We start from the raw sequence: 23,181 nt of genomic DNA on the forward strand, positions 1-23,181 counted from the left end.
GAAGCATTTCAGACTGGTAAAACATACACATCTGTAACTGTGCAGCCAACATTTCATGCTGCCTGTGGTTTGGACAGAATGCATCTGATGACAAGTGCCCTTTAAGTGTAAATTAAATGGAGCAAATTAAATATGGTCTAGTTTTTAGACTATAAACATAAAATACAGTCTTAAATGTGGCAAAGAATGATATTTCTTAATCAGAAATGAAAATAAGTGTTGCCTTATATCTTTACTCTCTTACCCTTAGATCCCACAGTACCTCTATTGGCAAACCCAAGCAAATTCTACTTAACCTTTAGGCCCCCCCCCTTTATTAGTTTGAGAGGGAGAGATGGGGGCTAAAACAAAAAACACGACACCAATAAAACCTCACTGTGGAATCCAGGCTTGAAACACAGGCCCAGTTTCATCAGGACTGGCATATAAAAGTTTGAAATATCGCAACCCTTTTGCAGAAATTGGAATTGTGCAACCAATTTGGAACTTGCAGTTTTCTTGCCAAACGCCCCAATCTCCAATGAAATGAGCTGAACTGGGATGCGGAGGGGGCATGATGCCAAAGCGCATCAAATTTATGACAAGCTGTCACGTTCCTTACATCAAATCTTCCTCCAGTCCATGACTGGAGTAAGATTTGTGGTGAGGTGCACACCACTTGTTCAATGCTCCTGAACCATTAAGAGGCATGCCCCTCCTTAACGAATCAGAAGCATCTAATTCCACCACTCCCCCTCATTGAGACTAGCTAGAAAAATCGCCGGTCTTGATGAATTCTGGCCAAGGAGTGTACTACTGATGGGCAAACTAACTACTTCACGGTACAGTACACAGTTTCCTTTTCTCTATGCCTCTGTACTGAGATTACAAGGGCGATTCCTCAAATCAAGTCAGAATACTGGTCTAAAATGCTTTTGAAAAGTTGCACATTTTTGAGTCAGTGTGAAGCAGCTTCACTAAAATGGGTGGAGCCAAAGTGACACAAACTCTATTCTGCAGAAGTGCTGGTGTGTTCTATGCCAAAAATCCTACTCCAGTCTCTTGACCGTAATATTTCTGGAATGAAGCAACAAAGGCGCACATCACTGATAAGATGTGCAGAATTCATTAAGTGGTGTGTGCCTCTTAATGAATTCTGGAGCGTTGTACTCGTGATCTGTTCGGCCAGTTTTAATGTTTTATTACAGAAGTAGTATTTTTATGCAAATTACACACATTACCAACACTGCATGCTTTTAAAGGGAATCTGTCACCACTTTGGAGTTATCAGACCTCTACTATGGGCATACAGGGTATAGAAAAGTAAATCTATACATACCTGTATGACCCATGGTAGAGGTCTGAATTCAGAGAAATGTAGTTTTATCTCCTTGGTTTTTCACAGGCTTGGCATCCCCCGGTATCCCCGTCCATCTGCTTATTATTCCACCAATTCCCCACCTATGTCCACGTTTACCATATTTCCACCCCCTCCCCACAGGTCACAGGTCCCTGTGACGTACGCTCTTTCCCCTCACCTCCCGGCGCATGCTTGGCTTCCTCACGGGCCTGTTTGGGTGAGCACAGTGCTCTATTGCACAGGCGCCAGGAAGTCACTGTGGCCTCCCCGGCGCCTGTGCAATAGAGCACTGTGCTCAGCCAAACGGGCCCGTGAGGAAACAAATCGTGCTCCCTGTGAGCTGCGCTTTGCGCGTGCACAGTGACGTGAGGGAAAAAAGCACACATCACAGGGACCTGTGACGTGCGGAGAGGGGGTGGAAACATGGTAAACATGGACATAGGCGGGGATTGGTGGAATAATATGCAGATGGGCGGGGATAGCTTGGCGTACGGGGGATGCCAAGCCTGTGAAACACCAAGGCGATAAAACTACATTTTTCTGCAATCAGACCTCTACTATGGGCCACACAGGTATGTATAGATTTACTTTTCTATACCTTGTATGCCCATAGTAGAGGTCTGAACTTCAAAGTGGTGACAGATTCCATTTAACAAGACTAGAACTGCTAAGTGTTCACTAAGAAAATAACAAAAATGTGCCAAACTCAGGGTGGCCCATGGTGGATAACAAATTTGATTCCCTTTCAGACTCAAATTTTGACACACTGCATCACATATTAAGCCACACTCCTTTCCCTACAAAGATGTGCCCCATAAAGCAAAGGCACTGAAAGGGTCTCAAATACATAATAAATGTGCAGCATTTTTTTGGCACAAATTGCGCTAAAACTAACATTTAGAATGTAAATCTCCCCATTGTTGGACTAAAGCACAGGTGCCATCGTGTAGTTTAAATCTCCCAATGGTAATCAGAGCAGGGGAGCGATCATCCTCTAGGCAATCATTAAGCAAAAACCTTCTTCTGCAAAGTTCTTACAAGTGGATAAATCACTTTTTAGAAAAGGCTTCTGCCTTGTAAGTTTCCCAAAGACATATTTTAAATGATCAATTTTGCCATTTTAAGGCTATGGCCAAAAGGGGATTTTCTGGGACTTTGGTTCTTTTTTTTTTTCATTGGGACTAAAAACTTACCAGCAGGTAGTTGCCAACAACCTGCCTGTTCTGCCCAGCAACCCAGTAATGATCTTTCCCGACTCAGGTGGTGAATCTACTGCTACATTTCATCTCACGTCAACAGATCAACGCCTTCTCTTCCTGTCTGCTCTGTCGACATCACGCTGACACTCTGCTCCTCCTTTTTCTAAACCTGTCTACATCACAGGAATCTGGAGAATCTCTGGCAGAAGCAGTTTGTGACCGCTCTAAGCCAGCAGAGATCGTCACAGGGAAGAACAGGCAGGTAGTTAGTAACTACCTGCCTAGAATTTATTAGCGTCATATAAAAAAAAAAAAAAAAAAAAAAAAAAAAGAGTACCAGATGACCTACTCAAAAACAAAATTAAAGAAACACTCACATTTTTTTTTTTAATTCCTAGTCCTGTCTCACTATTGACGTAATGTAGTGTAGATGTGTTAACAGACTTGCATATTGCCATCTTCCCAGTCGTCTTCTAGTTCATGTACGACCTCCTCTTTTACGGCTCACACAGGTACTGTTCTGTGGGGTGGTGCTACTTTCTCAATTCAAGTCTATGTGGCCTGAACGAAGATCCATAGAATTACAGTGTGAAAGTGACTTCTGTGTAGCCCAGAAGAGGACAAGAGTGGTGCTGAAAACTAGGAATTAAGGTGATCGGAGAGTACAGTATATTAACACACTTACACTACACAGGTAGTTAGAAAAGATTAGGGGAAAACTGTTGAGAGTGCTTATTTAAGCATATCACTTTTTCTGTAATACAGAAAATTAAAAACAATGTCTCACTTTAGTAACATGTTTTTATTAATCTATAGCAGCATAAACAAAAAAACAAGCAGAGAAGCAATGTTTTGTTGTACTAGGTTTACAACACAAGACACTAAAGGGTTATTGCCAACTTGGCAAGTTACCACCTATTCACATGTATGGCCACTATATCATTCTGATGGGGCATTTCAGAGCCCCGCTCCCGTGACCAGTGGGGGTCTCAGAGGTTGGATCCCATGTTATTACTACATATCTGGTGGATGGTTAATAAAGGGTCAGTCCCAAATGGACACGTTAAGGACTGGGTTACCAATAAGGCATCTTCAAAACTAATGAAGGGAAAAAAAAAGCAAAGTTGCACAGATATGCAACTACTAGAGAAAAACTAGTCTGGTAGTCATCCAGGGAAAATGCCTACAAACCCAAATTTATAAGGGTTATAGCTATTGTGATCCACTGATGAAATTATTTACAGTATTCATATAATTCTGCATAAATATCGAACTTTACTATACCTGAAGCACTCTTCAACAGTATATTTAATTACCAAAAGACTCTTCCATTTTGGCCAGAACTGTCACCTGAAAGAAAATGGATAAGAAAATGACTTTCCTTGTATAAGCACACTAATACTATAGACAGGAGGAGTACTGGTATTTAGAGCAATCAACAGGACTCCAGCTTTCCTTCTGCTGGTAATCAGTGATTTAACAGAACAGGCGCATCGTCATGACAAATACCAAAACTGTTCCTTTTCCCACTTGAGCATCAGTAAGGGAGCGTTAGATAAAACTGGACTGTGGCCTGTCTTCACACCAAACATACCTTGCTTTACACCATTTGTACAGTATATGTTAGATGTTAAAAGTCCAGTCCCAAATATATCCAGAAACCATCCAGGAAACAAATTTCCAGTCTCTATTCGCTTAGAGCAGACCTTAGCGCAAAGTGCGGCCCCCGGGCCACTGATAAGAATACATTTTACAATAAGACCTATCCTAATATGTATTAGCTGTAGCAACTAGTCAGCAGACTTCATTCTGCTCAATATTAGGCAATAAAAATAGAAAACAATAATAGTAATAATAATGAGCAGATTTGAAGGGAATCTGTCACCAGGTTTTTGCTGCCTTATTTGAGAGCAGCATAATTTAGGGCCAGAGACAGATTCCACTGATGTGTCACTTACTGGGCTGCTTGGTGTGGTTTTCAAAAAATCACTGTTTTAATCAGCAGGAGATTATCAATAGAGGACTAATCTGCTGTCAGGTAGTCCACCCACACCCCCAACTCTGATTGGCAGCTTTCTGCCTATGTACAGTGCACACATCAGTGGTGTGAGCGGAGTTATACAAAGGTCAGCATTCAAAGCACTGCTAGATCTGCAGCAGATAAAATAGTTTTTAAACTCCGCACGATGGCTCAGTGGTTAGCACTGCAGCCTTGCAGCACTGGGGTCCTGGATCAAATCCAACCAAGGACAACATCTGCAGGGAGTTTGTATGTTCTCCCCATGTTTGCGTAGGTTTCCTCCCACACTCCAAAGACATAAAAGGGAATTTAAATTGTGAGCCCCAATGGGGATAGTGGTAGTACGGTCTGTAAACCTCTGTGGAATTAATGCCGCTCTACAAGTGAGTAAAATAAATCAACACTGCAGAAACCGGTAAAGTGATATAATTGGAATCAAGTTCTCAGCCTCTACAGCATGCAGTTCTCAGATGGGGTAGCAAAAACCTGGTGACAGATTCCCTTTAAAGGGGGTTCTCCAAGAGAATGCCAAGAGTGTGCAAAGCAGTCATCAAAGCAAAAGGTGGCTACTTTGAAGAACCTAGAATATAAGACATATTTTCAGTTGTTTCACACTTTTTTGTTAAGTATATAATTCCACATGTGTTAATTCATAGTTTTGATGCCTTCAGTGTGAATGTACAATTTTCATAGTCATGAAAATACAGAAAAATCTTTAAATGAGAAGGTGTGTCCAAACTGTATATAATAAGTTGGGTACAGTAGTATAATGCAGTATGTGCTGTAAATGTTTTCATAAGAATTTAGGAACGTTATGAAATGTCCTACAAATGTCTGTTCTGTTCCTGATTAAGGATCTGGGCTTTTAGTTGAGATGAATCTGTGCTGCACTTTATGTACATGGTCAGTAGTGAGGCCGTGCTGTGGAGTCAGGGAAATTGAGGAATCGGAAGTTTGGCTTATTGACTTCACAGCCCTGCCGTCGATACAGCTTTGATAAAGAAGGCTCATTCCGCAGATGAATAAGTAAATAGAGCCCCGGATGGGCGAAAATGCAGCAAGTATTAGCTGGCTGTATATTATATAGCCAAAGCCCAGCTGCATCAGTTCCGATTGGTTGCTGCACCATTCATGGCCGTTGAACCCAATAAATGATGCGGTCGATCGCAACAGTGACTTCTAGATGGTTAACAGGAGAGAGCTCCCTCTTCAACCCCAATCAGCTCCCTGTGATATTGTGTCCTGATGATTAACACAACAACCCAACGCCAAGTAATGGCAGGGTCTGTCAGTGTAAAACTGACAGGTCTCATGCAATAAAGAAGTATTGCAGTGTATGAAAGCAGAGACCAAAGTGGAACATTTGGGGAGGGAAGACATAGCTCATCTAATTCATGACAAGCTCTGGCGTTCCATATACCAGAAACCTCACTACAGTTCCTAACTGTGGCATCGCTGCAATCGTACAAACCCAAAGAATAAAGCGATGTAAATAAATATGAATATGGTAACAGAAAAGTACAGCAACACTAAGTGCAAAGGTGTATGCAAACACTGAATATAACAAGTTTGGACTGCATTACAGCTTTAAAGAATTATAAAATGAAGGTAAAAAGGCCGGTGTCTGCGGGTGTGTGCGGTGTCTGTGCGGGTGTGTGCGTGCAGGCAGACATAGGCCGATGTGACACTACTACTCCCATCGGCCTATGTCTGTCCCCCGTCCACTCGTGCCAGCAGGATCAGCTCGATGGGAGCAGTAGTTCCCATCAGCCTGATCCTGCTATTTAAATTGCCCTACTGTGTCCCCAATAAATGTTAAATACATGTCATTGGTGGCCAGTGGTTGCCTACAATAAATTAGTTCATACATTACCTGTCCCCGCCGATCGCCACCTAAAATAAAGTAAAAAATAAAAAACTACACCTATACTCACCAAGACACCTAATTCCCCGAAGCCATCGATCTCCTGTAATAAAATGTAAAATAATAAACCACAACCTTATCCTTACCCCTCCGTAGTAGTCCACGAGTGTCCCACGAAGATCTCCAGTTTAGAGCAGCCACATAGAATGTGACCGCTCTGAACCGCTGCCGCCGCTAGAATGACGGGGCCGTAAAGCAGCCCCGTCATTGCATAAGCGGGTTCACCGGAGTTCAGGCAGCGCAGCTCCGGTCAGCTCCTTTACGGCCCTGCTGTATCGTGAGAAATTCCCACGGTACAGCAGTGCCGTAAAGGAGGTCTCCGGAGCAGCGCTGACTGAATGCACTCCGGTGAACTCAGTCAGAGGCTCCCGCTGCCGGGAGCGGACGTGTTCCCGGCAGCGTGAGCTTACAGCAGCCATGCACAGCTGTCACCATCTCCAGATGTGACAGCTGTGCATGGGAGATCAGTGCAGGAACGTGGACAGGTAACTATTTTTTTTTTAAGTAAACGAAGAATTAAATAAAATGGTGTGTTTTATTTCAAATAAATTATTTTTTTCTGGGTGTAGTGTGTGTTTTCTTTTTAACACTTTGTAGGTTAGTAATGGGGGTGTCTTATAGATGCCCATCATTACTAACCTGGGCTTCATGGCAGCTGGCGCTGACATGAACCCCAGCCCTATTACCCCCTGCCACCGCACCAGGGCAGCGTGGAAGAGCGAGGCTAAGCGCCAGAGTTGGCGCATCCTATGGATGCGCCATTTCTGGGGCGGCTGACGGCTGGTGTTTCTAGCCTGGGAGGGGGCCAATATTCATGGCACCCTTCCTGGGCTATTAATATCAGCCCCCAGCTGTCTGCCTAGCCTTTGCTAGCTATTAAAATAGGGGGGACCCCACGTCATTTTTTTGGGGGGGTCCCCCATTTTAATAGCTAGTAAAGGCTAGGTATTCAGCTGGGGGCTGATATTAGTAGCCTGGGGAGCTCCGTGGGTATTACCCCCTTCCCAGGCTTCAAACATCTGCCCCAGCTGTCTGCTTAACCTCCGCTAGAGACTAAAATTATGGGGGATCCCACGCCAATTTTTTTTTTAAATAAATCCTTTATTTTAACACTAAATGACATTTGAGGAGTTAATAAAGATGCAGTCCCTAAATTATTATTTATTTTTTAATTAATTTTTCCCAAAAATTTTGACGTGGGCTTTGCTATATTTTTGTATGCCAGCCAGGTACAGCATCCAGCTTCTATGAACGCGCCATTTTCCGGGGTGGCTGCGGACTGCAATTTGCAGCGGGGGGGGGCCCAGAAAGCTTGGGCCTCCCTGCGCTGCAGATTCCATCCCCCAGTTGCCTAGTTGTACCTGGCTGGACACAAAAATAGGGAGAAGCCCCAAGTATTTTTTTTTTTAATTATTTCATGAAATAATTAAGAAAAAAAAGGGCTTCCCTATATTGTTGTGTCCGGCCAGGTACAAATAGGCAGCTGGTGGTTGGGGGCAGCCCGTTCCTGCCTGCTGTACCTGGCTGGACCCAAATATAGTGCGAAGCCCCACGTCAATTTTTTTTTAATTATTTCAGGAAATTCATGAAATAATTAAAAAAAAATTGACGTGGGGCTTCGCCCTACATTTGTGTCCAGCCAGGTACAGCAGGCAGGAACGGGCTGCCCCCAACCACCAGCTGCCTATTTGTACCTGGCCGAACACAACAATATAGGGAAGCCCTTTTTTTCTTAATTATTTCATGAAATAATTAAAAAAAATAAAAATACGTGGAGCTTCGCCCTATTTTTGTGTCCAGCCAGGTAAAACTAGGCAGCTGGGGGCTGGAATCTGCAGCGCAGGGAGACCCAAGCTTTCTGGGTCCCCCCCGCTACAAATTGCAGTCCGCAGCCTCCCCGGAAAATGGCGCGTTCATAGAAGCGCCATCTTCTGGCGCTGTACCCAACTCATCCAGGGCCCTGGTGCGGTGGCTCACTGGGTAATAAAGGGGTTAAGGCCAGCTTGGCATTATCAGCTGGCCCTAAGCCCGAAATTCATGGGGTCACGCCAATATTAGACATGACCACCATGAATTTCTAGTAAATTATTTAAAAAAAACACAACACCCAAAATAAAGTCCTTTAACCGGTTCCCGACCGCCCACTGTAGATAAACGTCGGCGCTTGCCGGGCTCTGTGCAGTGCCGACGTTTAAAAACGGTGGGTGGTCTCGCAGTGCTCAGGACCCCCAGGGTCCTGCAAGCACTGCGATTCCGGTGCAGAGCGTTAGCTCTGACAGGGTACATCATCGGGACCTGATTAGATCTTCTATATGCTGTGATCTATAGTGATCGCGGCATATAGGAGACAGCAGGAAGAGAGGGGGTCGTCTTACTTACCTCCGAAGACCTCCGTTTCGTTTGAGGACCTGGGGTTGCTATGGCAGCTGGAGGTCACATGACCGCCTCCAGCTCTGCCATATATGGTGTCCTTCCTGTCTGGCTTCAGCTTGTATGTAGCTGAAGTCAGACAGGAGACTCTGACTGAAACAGTCAGTGAAGATCTCATATAATGTAATATATGTGTATTACATTACAGGAGATCAGTGATCAGAAAAATAAAAATTAATGTCCCATACAGGGACTAAGTAAAAATGTAAAAAAAAAGTAAAAAAAAAGTTTTTAAACTATTAAAAAAAAAAATCACAAAATAAATAAAAATAAATAAATAAAATATTAAACCAATAAATCCGTAAATTATTACAAAACCAAAAAAAGTACACATATTTGGTATCGCCGCATCCGAAACAACCCGAGCTATAAACTGTCACACTAATTAACTCCTTCTGTGCACACCGTAATAAAAATAAATAAAAAACGGAGCAAAAAAATATGCTTTTTCATCATATCGCCAAACAAAAAGTGGAAAAAAATTTGATCAAAAAGCAGAATAGAAATAAAAATGGTACCACTGAAAACGTCATCTTGTTCCGCAAAAAAAGCCGCCATACAGCTCCATCAGCCAAAAAATAAAAAAGTTATAGCGCTCAGAATAAAGCAATGCAAAAAATATAATTTTTTTTCTATAAAATTGTTTTATTGTGTAAAAGCGCCAAAACATAAAAAAAAAATACAGCAAGTGTAGTATCGCTGTAAACGTACTGACCCGAAGAATAACGCTGCCTGATCACTTACCACACGCAGAACGGCATAAAAAAAAACTCAAAAAACAATTCCTGAAGTGTTTGTTTTTGTTAACTTTACCTCCCAAAAAACGGAATAGAAGGCGATCAAAAAATGTCACGTGCCCAAAAATGGTTCCAATAAAAATTTCAACTCGTCCCGCAAAAAACAAGCCGTCACATGACTCTGTCGGCCGAAATATGGAAAAATTATAGCTCTCAAAATATGGTATGCAAAAACTAGATTTTGCAAAAAAAGCGTATTTTAGTGTGTGACAGCTGTCAGTCATAAAAACCCGATATAAATCTGGTATCTCTGTAATCGCACCGACCCGAAGAATAAAGTAATCTAATCAGTTATATCACACTAGGAACGGCATAAAAAATAAATAAAACAAATATTATTCACCTGCTACTGATTTGTTTATTATGTCTCCCAAAGATCGCAGTAAGACTCTGCTCACATTTATCCTGTGCTCTGCGCTGAGCACTTACACCAGAGTTTCCGTGTAAATCTCTGAAATACGCGATTCAGCCAGAACCCATGATGGAAGATTCCCTGTAATGAGGCAGATATAGGCCACTGTGGATGCCGTCTAGCCTGGGATCCCACGGTGTCATTTGTTTTAGGCGTGCATAAAAGTGCGGTTGGCCACAGTTTTGTGCGCTTCTGAAAAAAAGGACACCACTAAACAGAGGCCAGACGGAGTCCAGAGTAACTCTGCTGCCTCATTACAGTGAATGGATCCTGCAGGGGTTTCATCTGAATTACATCACTTGGAAAATTAGATGGAAACCCCGATGTAAGTGCTCAGCCTAGAGCGCCGGATAAATGTTACGTAAAATGTTCCCAATAAAAGCTTCAACTCAGTCCTCAAAAAAAGCTAGTCCCCACTCAGGTCCATCATCTGTTAAAAAAATAAGGGACTTCCAAGTTACTGGTAGCAGAAAGGCTCTGGAAAAGCAAAATGGTCCTTGCCCCCCAAAAGAAATTCAGAAAATTTTGTGCTCCCAAATCCAAATGCCTATTCTACAATAATTTGTTCTCCAATTGTCAAATAGCGCTCCTTCCCCCTCAAATCTCACCGTATGGCTAAGTGGTATGATACAGCCACATATGGGGTATTGCCACTTTTAGAAGAAATTGTGTGACACATTTCGGCACCATTTTTACCCATTGCCCTGTGTGAAAATGTAAAATCTGAGGGTAAAACATTTTTTTGTGGTAAAAATATAATTATGCTTTTTTCACTGCCCAATGGTATAAATGTAAAAATTAAAAAATGCTCACTACTTCCCTAGATGAATTCCTTGAGAGGTGTAGTTTACAAAATGGGGTCACTTGTGGGGGGTTTCCACTGTTTAGGCACATTAGGGGCTCCCCAAATGTGACATGGCATCCGCTAATTATTCAAACAAATTTTACATTCAAAAAGTCAAATGGCGCTCCTTCCCTTCCGAACCCTGCCGTGTGCACAAACAGTAATTTGCCTCCACATATGGGGTATCAGCGTGTTCAGGAGAAATTGCATAACAAATTTCATGGTGCAATTTATCCTATTACCCTTATGATAATGCAAAATTAAGGGATGAAAAACGGTTTTGTGGGAAAAATGTGAAAATTTTATTTTTACAGCTCAATATTATAAACTTCTGTGAAGCACCTTGGGGTTCAAGGTGCTCACCACACATCTAGATAAGTTCCCTAAGGCAGGGTTCCCCAACTCCAGTCCTCAAGGCCCACCAACAGGTCATGTTTTCAGGATTTCCTTAGTATCGCACAGGTGATAATTCCATCACGTGCACAGGAAATAGTTCCATCTCCTGTGCAATACTAAGGAAATCCTGAAAACATGACCTATTGGTGGGCCTTGAGGACTGGAGTTGGGGAACCCTGCCCTAAGGGGTCTAGTTTCCAAAATGGTGTCACTTGTGGGGGGTTTCCACTGTTAAGGCACATCAGGAGCTCTCCAAACGCAACATGGCGTCCGCTAATTATTCAGACAAATTTTACATTCAAAAAGTCTAATGGCGCTCCTTCCCTTCCGAACCCTGCCGTGCGCCCAAACAGTGGTTTTCCCTCACATATGGGGTATCAGCACGCTCAAGAGAAATTGCACAAAAAAATTTGGGGTCCATTTTTTCATGTTACCCCTGTGAAAATAAAAAAATTGGGTCTAAAGTAACATTTTTGTGAAAAAAGTTAAATGTTCATTTTTTTCTTCAACATTCCAAAAATTCCTGTGAAGCACCTGAAGGGTTAATAAAGTTCTTGAATGTGGTTTTGAGCACCTTGAGGGGTGCAGTTTTTAGAATGGTGTCACTTTTGGGTATTTTCTGTCATAAAGACCCCTCAAAGTGACTTCAAATATGATGTGGTCCCTAAAAAAATGTTTTTGTAAATTTTGTTGGAAAAATGAGAAATCGCTGGTCAACTTTTAACCCTTATAGCTCCCTAACAAAAAAAAATTTGGGTTCCAAAATTGTGCTGATGTAAAGTAGACATGTGGGAAATGTTATTTATTAACTATTTTGTGTGACATATCTCTCTGATTTAAGGGCATGAAAATTCAAAGTTTGAAAATTGCAAAATTTTCGCCAAATTTCCGATTTTTTCACAAATAAACGCAAGTGATATCGAAGAAATTTTACCACTATCATGAAGTACAATATGTCACGAAAAAATCTCAGAATCAGGGGAATACGTTGAAGCGTTCCAGGGTAATTACTTCATAAACTGGCAGTGGTCAGAATTGAAAAAATTGGCCCGGTCACGAAGGCAAAAACAGGCTCTGGCGCGAAGTGGTTAATTGAAATAAACACACAATTCTTTATTGTTCTAAATTAAACCATACTTACCATCACGCCCATTCCAGCTGAAGCCAACGATCTCCTGCAATAAAAGAAAAATAGTAAACCAACATCATCCTTACCTTTCCATGGTTCCCACGACAGCTTCAGCTCTGCTACATCGAGATGACAGGCTGGACCGCACCAGAACCCTGTCATCCAGCCTGTCATCCCGCAGACACTGAGAAGCGCAGGCATGCTTGCGCTCCTCAGTGTCTCTCTGTGACGGCATCCAGATGAGCCGAGTTCATGTCCAATGAACTCGGCTCACCTCATGCACGTCACTGACAGCGTGGGAAAATTCTCACGCTGTCAGTGACGTGCATGAGGTGAGGTCATGTCCAATGAACTCGGCTCACCTCATGCACGTCACTGACAGCGTGGGAGAATTCTCCTGCACTCAGCGCTTCAGCGTGAGAATTCTCCCACGCTGTCAGTGACGTGCATGAGGTGAGCTGAGTTCATTGGACATGACCTCACCTCATGCACGTCACTGACAGCGTGGGAAAATTCTCACGCTGAAGCGCTGAGTGCAGGAGAATTCTCCCACGCCGTCAGTGACGTGCGCCGAGCTCATTGTCGGCTCATCTGGATGCCGTCACAGAGAGACACTGAGGAGCGCAAGCATGCCTGCGCTTCTCAGTGTCCGCGGGATGACAGGCTGGACGGCAGCGTTCTGCTGCGGTCCAGCCTGTCATCTCGATGTAGCAGAGCTGGAGCCATCGTGGGAACCATGGAAAGGTAAGGATGAGGTTGCTTTATTATTTTTCTTTTATTGCAGGAGATCGTTGGCTTCAGCTGGAATGGGCGTGATGGTAAGTATGGTTTAATTTAGAACAATAAAGAATTGTGTCTTTATTTCAATTAAAGGACTTTATTCTGGGTGTTCGTGTTTTTTTTTTAACTTTGACTATGGGGTTAGTAATGGGGGTGTCTTATAGACGCCTCTCCATTACTAACCTGGGCTTGATGTCAGCTGGCATTATAAGCTGACATCAACCCCAGCCTATTACCCCACTGCCACCACTACAGGACAGTGGGAAGAGCGAGGCTAAGTGCCAGAATTGGCGCATCCTGTGGATGCGCCATTTCTGGGGCGGCTGACGGCTGGTGTTTCTAGCCTGGGAGGGGGCCAATATTCATGGCTCCCTTCCTGGGCTATTAATATCAGCCCCCAGCTGTCTGCCTAGCCTTTGCTAGCTATTAAATTAGGGGGGACCCCACGTCATTTTTTTGGGGGGGGTCCCCCATTTTAATAGCTAGTAAAGGCTAGGTATTCAGCTGGGGGCTGATATTAGTAGCCTGGGAAGCTCCGTGGGTATTACCCCTTTCCCAGGCTTCAAACATCTGCCCCAGCTGTCTGCTTAACCTCCGCTAGAGACTAAAATTAAGGGGAACCCCACACCAATCCTTTATTTTAACATTAAATGACAAGTACAGTAACCAACACTGTCACTGTACTTCATATATATGTGACTGACATGTTTCTATCTATCTAATCTATGTGTGAAGCTCTATTCTGTCTGTTATAAATTGTCGGGTACCGCTGCTGAATTGCCGGCCGGCTTTTTTAAAGAGACGGTGCGTGAAAACACTATTATTTTTTTTAATAAATCCTTTACACTAAATGACAAGTACAGTAAGCAGCACTGTCACTGTACTTCATATATAGGTGACTGACATGTTTCTATCTAATCTGTGTGTGAAGCTCTATTCTTTCTGTTGTAAATTGTCGGGTACCGGTGTATGCGCTGATGAATTGCCGGCTTTTCGCGTAATACATTCTACATTATTCTTAGTTGTTTTACTTCATGTAGAATTAACCTACAAGGAAAGAAAGGGTTTATTTTCATTCCGATATTTGTGTCCCATTGACTTGCATTGGTTTCCGGTATCGGAATCGGCGATATCCGATACTTTTTGAGTATCGGTCCGATCCAATCCGATACGATATTTCCTGATATCGGAAGGTATCGCTCAACACTACTCTTAACCCCTTAGTTAACAAGCCAATTTTTAATGTATCACTTTATATGACAACTCTGGAGTGCCATATCCCAGTGATTTGGAGATTGTTTATTCATGATACATTAAGCTTTATATTAGCAGAAAGGTTAAAGAGATATGTTTTCCGTTTAAATCTAGTTTTTTCAAGGAAATTTACAAAACGTACTTTTTACGGATCTATTCCGTTTTGAAGAGACTTTCGGGATCTATAAATTGGAAAACACATTCAAAACTGCTGTCAGGGATGCTATTCTCTCATTAAAGGGGTTTTCCGGGACTATTTTATATTTTCTTACTATGATCCCATGAACTGACAGACAGGCAGTTGCCAACTACCTGCCTCTTCTACCTGGCACAGAGTTGTACTGGACCGCTCCTGACAGTTATTCTGACTTACCACGTCAGAGGAGCTTTTCCTCTTCCAGGCGGCTGTCGATGGGGCGTCACGCTAATTGACAGCCGGCTCCCCGCAGTTAGGCAGCAAAGGTGGGGAGCCTGCTGTTTATCAGCATGACATCGCCAGTCACGCCCCGTCAACAGAGCAGAGCATAAGTAGCTACATTGCTGACGTAACGTCAGCAAAAGCCGCAGAGTCACCGGCAGGAGCAGTCTGTGACCTCTGAGCCGGCAGAGATCAGTAGTGGTCAGAACAGGCAGGTATACAGCACTACCCGCCTTTAAAGGGCTCCTGTTAGCAGGATTGTGCTCAGTAAACTACATACACTGTCAGGTGGGCAACATTACACTGATTAAAATGATACCTTGGTTGATTAAATCCATCCTGTGGTTCTGGTGTAATCTTTACTTTCAGTTTGGAGATAATGATATGTGGGGAGCTTTATCTGGTGCTCTGCTTATATATTCATCCGTATGCTCTTATGACAGCTCACTGTGCCTTTAAGTTCTTAGGCCCATAGTCATGTATAACCCCTTTAACTCTTCTGGTGCTTTTAAAGATTTAATGCCAAGTGGAATGAGCAGAATGACATGTTATATTTTTACACCTAAAACATTGCTAACACCTGAAGCGGCCACTATGTCTTGCTGACTGATGCCACACTTGGTTGCCATGGCAATTCAAGACCATCAGGACCAAGCAATCTCAGGGTGCCAATGGGGTTAAAGATGGAGTTCTTATGCTCTGTTAACCATCTTGATGCTGCTGTCACTATTAACAGAAGCATCTAGGATTTTAAACGTCCATAGTCGTGGCTGACGCAGCAGACTGTCAGCTATATTGTACAGATTATGCATTTTCTCCTTTCAGGGGATGCTATTCTTTTATTTCTTAAATCAGTAAAAAGGCATATTGGTGTTCATTAAGGGGGTAAGTAGCTCCCAACTCTGCAATCTTTTTATTTCCTGGCGTGCTCTCCTCGAGTGACAGTTCTGGTGGATAGTAGAACTGTAGTATTAGAACGCTAAAGCTTGGCACCAGTTCTGTAACACATTCAGCGGTTTGTTTTGAGTCTACACAGCATTTACAGTACTTATAGAGATAACAGAAAATTTGAACACGTACACAACTCAGTAGCCCACAGCCAAGATTACAAGAACTGCTCTAAGAAAATGCAAGGAGTTAAAGCCTTCTTAAAAAGGTAGCCAGCACCTCGGCAGGCACTAGTGGCCAAGGGACATGGAAACCAGCAGTACACTATGTAAGATAAAAGCTCTCATTGCAGTAGAATGACAGCAGATAGAAAAAAAAAAGTCAATCTCAAACTGGCTTATGTTCATGCTGCTAAAAACGAAAAGCAACTTAACTTGAGAATACTCCTTTATAACATTTATTGCAGGAAAATTATCATGTATCCACCGAAAGCACAACTGCGTTGACATGTGTGTTTTTTTTTCGTTAAGCACTAAAACTCAATTATGGAAACTGCGGAGCATTTCAAAGAGGTTTTTAGTCACGATTTCGGTGTTTAAATAGAACTCTGCCAGTATAATTACCCCCTGCACAACAGATGTAGTAGTTAGGGTAGTGTAAAAACACTGCGAAAGATACCCATTACACCAGCTGCTGTATTGAAATGTGTCTTTTATTGAGAAACAAATTAGGTGCATTGTAGGGAAAGACCTGTCATTCCAGGACAGCAGTCCTCTTAGGCGACTGGAAGCTGCGATTGTCTGATCACTTGTGCTATATACAGCGATGCCACAGCATAAATCACAGTCTCGTTTGAAGCCTGGCCACAGGGAGCCTTTCAAAGGAGCTCGGTAATGACACGCATGGGGGTCTTCAGCAGACCCTCGGCTGTCATAACATCCCATCTGCGACCTGGGATCTCGTCATGGGCGTGGCGATGGGCTCATGGAATGACACACCCCAATGCCCACATGTTTAATGCCGCCGTCATAGCTTGACACACCCGCTTCCGACTTGCGCCGTACACGTACAGCAGATGTCGTGAAGGAGTTAAGTCTAATATCAGGCTCATAACTGCTCTTTTCTGACATATCATCATAGGGAGGACTGCTATTAAATATATCACCTAAATATAGGTAACACGTGATCACACTGTTCAAAATAAGTGATGGGCCGCTCACCTGCTCACCCTCCCAGCACACTGGCCTCTGCAAGAATAAATATTAGGGTGCTTTTACATTGCGTTCTGTGTCCCTGTCGGGGCATGCATCCTAAAATTCCCCGCAAAACGGGGTCTGGACTTGTGCGCCGACGGGGACAATAGACTGCAATGGTGACGGCAGAGCCAATGCAAGCTCTGCCGTGCACTTTTTTGGGAGTGTACGCCCACAGGAGGTGGACACACGGACGCAAAAGCCTACATCTAAGTGTCCGCCTCCTGTGGGCGTACACTCCCCAAAAAAGTGCACGGCAGAGCTTGCATTGGCTCTGCCGTCACCATTGCAGTCTATTGCCCCCATCAGCGCACAAGTCCAGTCCCCGTTTTGCGGGGAATTTTAGGACGCATGCCCCGAAAGGGACACAGAACGCAGTGTGGAAGCACAGAGTTTGCTAAGATAACTCTCCTATAGAAGTCAATAAACAAGTCCAGACTATGGCTGGCTATGGGGCAGTCCATGTGGCTGCTGTACAATATAGCTCTGAATACTGCCAACAGAAGTAAAGACCCTCAGGTAAGGAAGTGGTTCTTAAAGCCCCCGTCTCACACGCGCACCTAGTAACCCGTTGTTTATCATGGTTACCACTCTGCTACGGTGAGCGGGAGGTTACCGTTCACTTTAGCAGGCTCGTAACCATGATAAACAACGGGTTACTAGGGGCACGTGTGCCCCTAGTAACCCGATGTTTATCATGGTTACCAGCCTGCTCCTGCTTCAGCAGGCTCGTAACCAGGAGCAGGACATCGTGGAAAGATTCCACGATGTCGCTGCTCCCCTGATCGTTGGTGAGCCTGCCTGTTTAACAGCTCACCAGTGACCACATAGCGACGCAGCAACGATCCCTGACAGGTCGTATCGTTGTCGGGATCGTTGCAGCGTCGCTAAGTGTGACGGGGCCTTAACTCCAGTCCTCAAGGCCCACCACAAGATCATGTTTTCAGGATTTCCTTAGTATTGCACAGGTGATGGAATTATTATTTGTGTCATACTAATGAAATGCTGAAAACATTGGTGGGTTTAGAGGACTGGAGTTAAGAACCACTGCTTTAAGGTCTCATTCAGACATCTGTTATAGGTGTTTATCCTTGTTTTTTACAGATCTAAACATGCCAGTATACTATAAATGGTATATGTTCTATGTCTGGGTTTATTCTTGTAGATTTTTTTTTTTTTTTAGCCCAAAAAAAAAAAAATGGTTAAAAAAAAAAAAAAAACAGACAAATGGACTAAAATGGATCCAACACATTGAAAATGTTACGTTTGTCGTAGTAGAGAAAACAAAAACCATATATGAAGGAAGCCTTACACAAAATGGCTAAATGGCTCGTGTCGAATTGAACATGAAGAGGTAGTCCGCGATCAGCTGGAGGCCGGATTTCCTTTTCATGTTTGATTTGTCAGAAGGCAGGGACAGTGATGCTAGTGCCGACTGCGCGCCAGGGTCAAGTGTCAATAACCGCACGAGAGCCCCAGGACCGCGAATGCCAACACCGCGGGAACGGTGCCAACACGGGAGGAGAGTATAGGCTTTTTTATTTTAAATCGGGGCCAAACATTTAGATCAAGAAGGGGTTGTCCAAGTAGTGGACAACCCCTTTAAGTTTTACGTTTTGCAGGTGTTATAGACCAGGACAAAACAAACAAAACAAAAAAAACAATAACATACTGGCTGTCTACGCTGCACATGATAATAACATCATTAAATCATCAGAAAACATGCACAATCAAAAGGTCAATGTCCGCTAACCGATATTGTGCAACAAGGACTAACAGCAGCAGCTTCCACCACAGACAATAAAAGAAAACAAGACCCAAGAAAGAATTTTCATGTTACATCAGATATATTGGATTGGGAATAATAAATTGGTTGTCTTATGAAAGCCCCCTTACACAGGGCTGCTCCACCTTCACTCACTTCTGCATTAGGAGGTGAGCAGAGCTAATTAAGTCCAGTTAGCGGGTGCCAATAATAATTTGCAGGAAAGAAAGGCGGGCGGTAGGATTTCATTTTGTTCTCCAGGAGATGGCCACCAGAAGAGAAATCTGACAGCAGCTCTCTCACAGAGAACACATGATCCCTCCTGTGTATGGTGGAGTTGCGGGGAGATAGCAGTCGCCCCAATTATGTAATTGGTTTGGGGATTCTAGTATTCTGTGCTGACATCAGAATCCAATACACATAGATTGAGTTCCTGTAACCCTGTTCATATGCAAAATGTTTAATATTGGTACAGTAAAAAATATCACATTATAAAGTAGTCTGTCACTTCATTTGGGTGGAAACACATGGATTAACCACATTACATTACAATGGGGCTAATCCTTGAGCAGCTCAGCAGTGCTAACTGTACATCCATGGGTCAGCCTCAGACTGCTACACAAGATACACGATGGTTGGACAGTAGTCCATATAGTCGGCACTGTGGCGCACATTTAATTTATACTTTACTACTGTAAATATCACATTCTTGCGGTTAACCTGAGGGACTGGTGTCTTCTTTCAACATGAAACTACAAAGCCCCCAGATCTAGGGTTAATGCTACTTCATAAATTTCCCCTCAAATACACATTACTGCTTTTTGTGGTTTGACAGAAAGTGGGATTTTTTTTAACCCGTTCTCTGCCAAGGACATAGTTTGTCAATGTTAAAAGGTTTTTCCCTGCATATCTGGTAACCAATTGTGCAGGGGATTTTGGTACAGCCTGATTAAAGGGCATGTATCTATGGGATAGGGAATAACTTCCTGATCGCTGGGGGACCTACCAGTAGCAGCCTTCTGATCCAGAGAATGATCTGCGGAGCCGGGTCAGGCGTGTATTCTACTGCTCCATTGATTGTTAAGGACACTGCTGGGGATAGCCGGGGGTTTCCAGCAGTTGGACATTCACTCATCAAAACGTAATAGCATTTTTAGTGACATACTAACACTTACTGTGAGCCATCTTCACCCAGTTTGCGTGTCTATTGCTTGTATGCATATTTTCTCCCCACTCTAACCTCATAATGAAACAAAACTGAAAATGTAGCAGCGTGTGCCTATGTACTTGTGTGGTTTTCTTTTTTTTCAAAAACTGCTGCTTAACCCAAGTAAACGACATCCATAATTTTTTGTTAAAAAAAAAAAAAAGTATTAGTTTTACCTTTAACATACTGATTTTTTATATTTTTTTAAAGCTCTGCAAAAAAAACATTTAAAAAGGGGTTGTCCATGTTAGAGAGCAAAATCTGCAGATTTCTGAATCGTGACGGAGTGCGGTCTAGATTCCTCAGTGTTGCCGATGTGAGTGAATGGTCACATGACAGTACGTATACGATTTGCACACTTCTGGTCATGTGCCGATTAGACTTGCTCAGCTGACTCAAATCACTTCTATTGAGAATCCAGATGAGATTATTATTATGCAAATTACATAGATGCTGTCATGTGACCGCTCACTGGCATCAGCATTACCGGAGAATTGAGACAGCGTGCGAAAGTAGCATGACTGCAGACTTAGCTCTCTAACATGGACAACCTCCTTTAAAGGCATTGTCCACTACTGGACAACATATCAATTGTCCAAGAGGACTGGAGAACGTAAACAAGAAAAAAATCTCTACAATCTCCTGGACCGGTGATCACCACAAGTCTCAGGACATGGCCAAGGTCACATGACCAGAGTAGTCTTCACTATTTTATCCAGCGAAACAACAGTTTTTTCTGCTTAAAACAATGCGTTTATAGTACAAGACCGAAGGGGGACACTGAAGCAGCAGTGCCATTCTAGGAGGTACGTATAGCTTTTATCTTAGGCTGCACCCGTAGAAATTGAAAGGGGCTATCCACAAGTGCCCTTGTGACCCCTTTAAAAACGTCTGAACCTAAAAGCCTAACATCATGCGCCTCCTGCTTCTTATGTAGCCGTGTTTACCTGTGTATCAGGCTTTTGAACATGAAGCGAGGTGTTTTTAGGATATGCATTTGTGCCTTTAACCTGCAAAGATTCTTATCTTGCTTTGTAAATCCTGGAAGATTATAGAAGCAGCCCTTTACTCACCAAGAAAATAAGGGCCAGCTAAGGAATTTGGACTAGATATCATGGGGTTAAGGGTCGGTTTATATTATGACAGACAGTATGTTTGAAAAACGTACAAAACATTAAAAAGGTAGAACTCAGCGGATGCATAGACCCATCCGATATGGTCAGACAGAGTACAAGTGGGCTTGTGTTTGACCCAATTTTTTTAAAGCGGTCGTCCAGTAGAGATTATTTTAGTGGCATATTGCACACTGGGGCTATTAATAAGGGGTTAATCAGTACTGGACAAGCCCTTATTAATCGCCGCAGTGTGCAGTATGACATTACAATAAACTCTACACTTACCTCGTTCCTCTGATCTCGGTGTCATGTCCCCAGCATAAACAATGTCCTGTGACCACAGCAGATTTCACAGCTTAACCCAACTAAGAAAAAAAAAAAAAATCACTGTTCTTATGGTTGAAGGGCTGTAGGCAATCGAAGTTTTCAGATCGGCTGCAGCGTTGACAGGACATTGTTTATGTTACGTGACCGGGGGAAATACAGGAGTGAAAATAGATGAGCAGCACCAATCCAGGCGGCAAGTACAGACTATATTTTATGCTGGACCTCGGGGCTATTACCAAGAGGTTACTTAGTACTGGACAACCCCTTTAAAAAGATGGTGAAATGGGCATAGTTGTAGCCCACAGAGCGAGATTGGGAAAGAGGCCAAGCCGGGACGCCGGCACGGCCACGGCCAAGCCGGGACGCCGCCACGGCCAAGCCGGGACGCCGCCACGGCCACGCCGGGACGCCGCCACGGCCAAGCCGGGACGCCGGCACGGCCACGGCCAAGCCGGGACGCCGGCACGGCCACGGCCAACCCGGGACGCCGGCACGGCCACGGCCAACCCGGGACGCCGGCACGGCCACGGCCAACCCGGGACGCCGGCACGGCCACGGCCAACCCGGGACGCCGGCACGGCCAACCCGGCACGGCCAACCAGCCCAGGACGGTGGCACAGGTGCACAGAGCGCTGCCCCCCATTACCCCCGGCCATGTGACAGCACTGTTCCTGAGCATGTGGCTCCCGCAGCACAATGGTCGGGCTGTAGGTCAATATGTGCTCAGGCCTTGCTCGCACTACCCCTCCTCAGACCGGAACTCCAGCCATCTCCTCTGTCCTCTCACACAGCCGTCCGCTCCCGGGCACTCACCTGGCGCTCAGCCGCCTCTCCGAGGGCTCAGCAGCCGCTCACTCTCCGCAGGCCAGCCGGAGCTCTCACTGCCCCATTCATTAGTTTAAGGCTTTGTCTCCCTCCCGTTCACGCGACGTTCCGTCCGACGGCGAGATGAAGACGAGAGGCGGAGCGCGGCCTGCGTGCCACAACGTCACCGAGTCAAAGGTTCTCAAAATGGCGGCTTCCTGCAGACGGCTGCCCCATGGCGTAAGCGCAGGAGGGCGGGGTAGACCGGCCCTGGCTCCGCCCCTCAGCTCCCACATATATACACACACATATACACACACGCGGCCACGCCTTCCCGCCCGCCTCGCGTTTGTTTTGGCAGATGGCAGTCGCTGTGTACGGGGTTTCCGGAGCACTTGTGGCCTGCAGCCAGGGTGGGGTGAGCTGGAACAACAGTGGCGGCTCCTTTATAGCCAAGACCTGAGGAAACAACGGGATTACGGCCTTTGTTCTGAGGAGGGAAGGCAAACGCGGGGCTTAACGGCTGTCCTTCACCCCAAAGCAATAGCTGAGAAAACCGCGTGATTCTCAAAGCCCCGCGCCTGTAGGAGGAGGCACACGGCCGTATTGTGGCTGGTTGTACTGCTGGTCCCATCCTGGGGCTTGTGGCCGAGATGTGAGCGAACCTGTCAGGGCAGAGAGCACTATATACCTGGCGATATAGGGTTAATCTGCAGGTTAACCCCTTCACCACATCCAGGCTACATGAACAGTGCATGTTGGAAGCGGGTGCATGGAGCGGTGCTTTGCCTGCGATTTCTATCCTGATTAACACTAACATGTGGGCGCGTTATTCTCTCCGCCCATTATGGAGGGTCGCCAATGGGTTGTCATGACGGGC

General features: G+C 44.4%; 1 protein-coding gene across 2 annotated transcripts in view; it reads right to left on the minus strand.

The window, feature by feature from the left end:
* ZBED4 (zinc finger BED-type containing 4) overlaps window positions 1-22,533 on the minus strand; it is a 28,190-nt gene extending 5,657 nt beyond the window's left edge. Inside the window, exons 1-2 of one of the 2 annotated variants that reach the window (XM_073652130.1) lie at window positions 22,311-22,532; window positions 3,823-3,888 (exon numbers count right to left, since the gene is read on the minus strand). The gene's annotated coding sequence lies outside the window, so the exon portion shown is untranslated. Of the gene's footprint in view, window positions 1-3,822; window positions 3,889-22,310 lie in introns of both variants that reach the window. The other variant, XM_073652131.1, reaches the window with a different exon arrangement.
* Window positions 22,534-23,181: the final 648 nt, after the last annotated feature.

Source organism: Phyllobates terribilis, unplaced genomic scaffold (genome assembly GCF_046119375.1).
Source record: "Phyllobates terribilis strain yellow unplaced genomic scaffold, ASM4611937v1 Scaffold_11__3_contigs__length_659146591, whole genome shotgun sequence".
NCBI lineage: Eukaryota > Metazoa > Chordata > Amphibia > Anura > Dendrobatidae > Phyllobates > Phyllobates terribilis.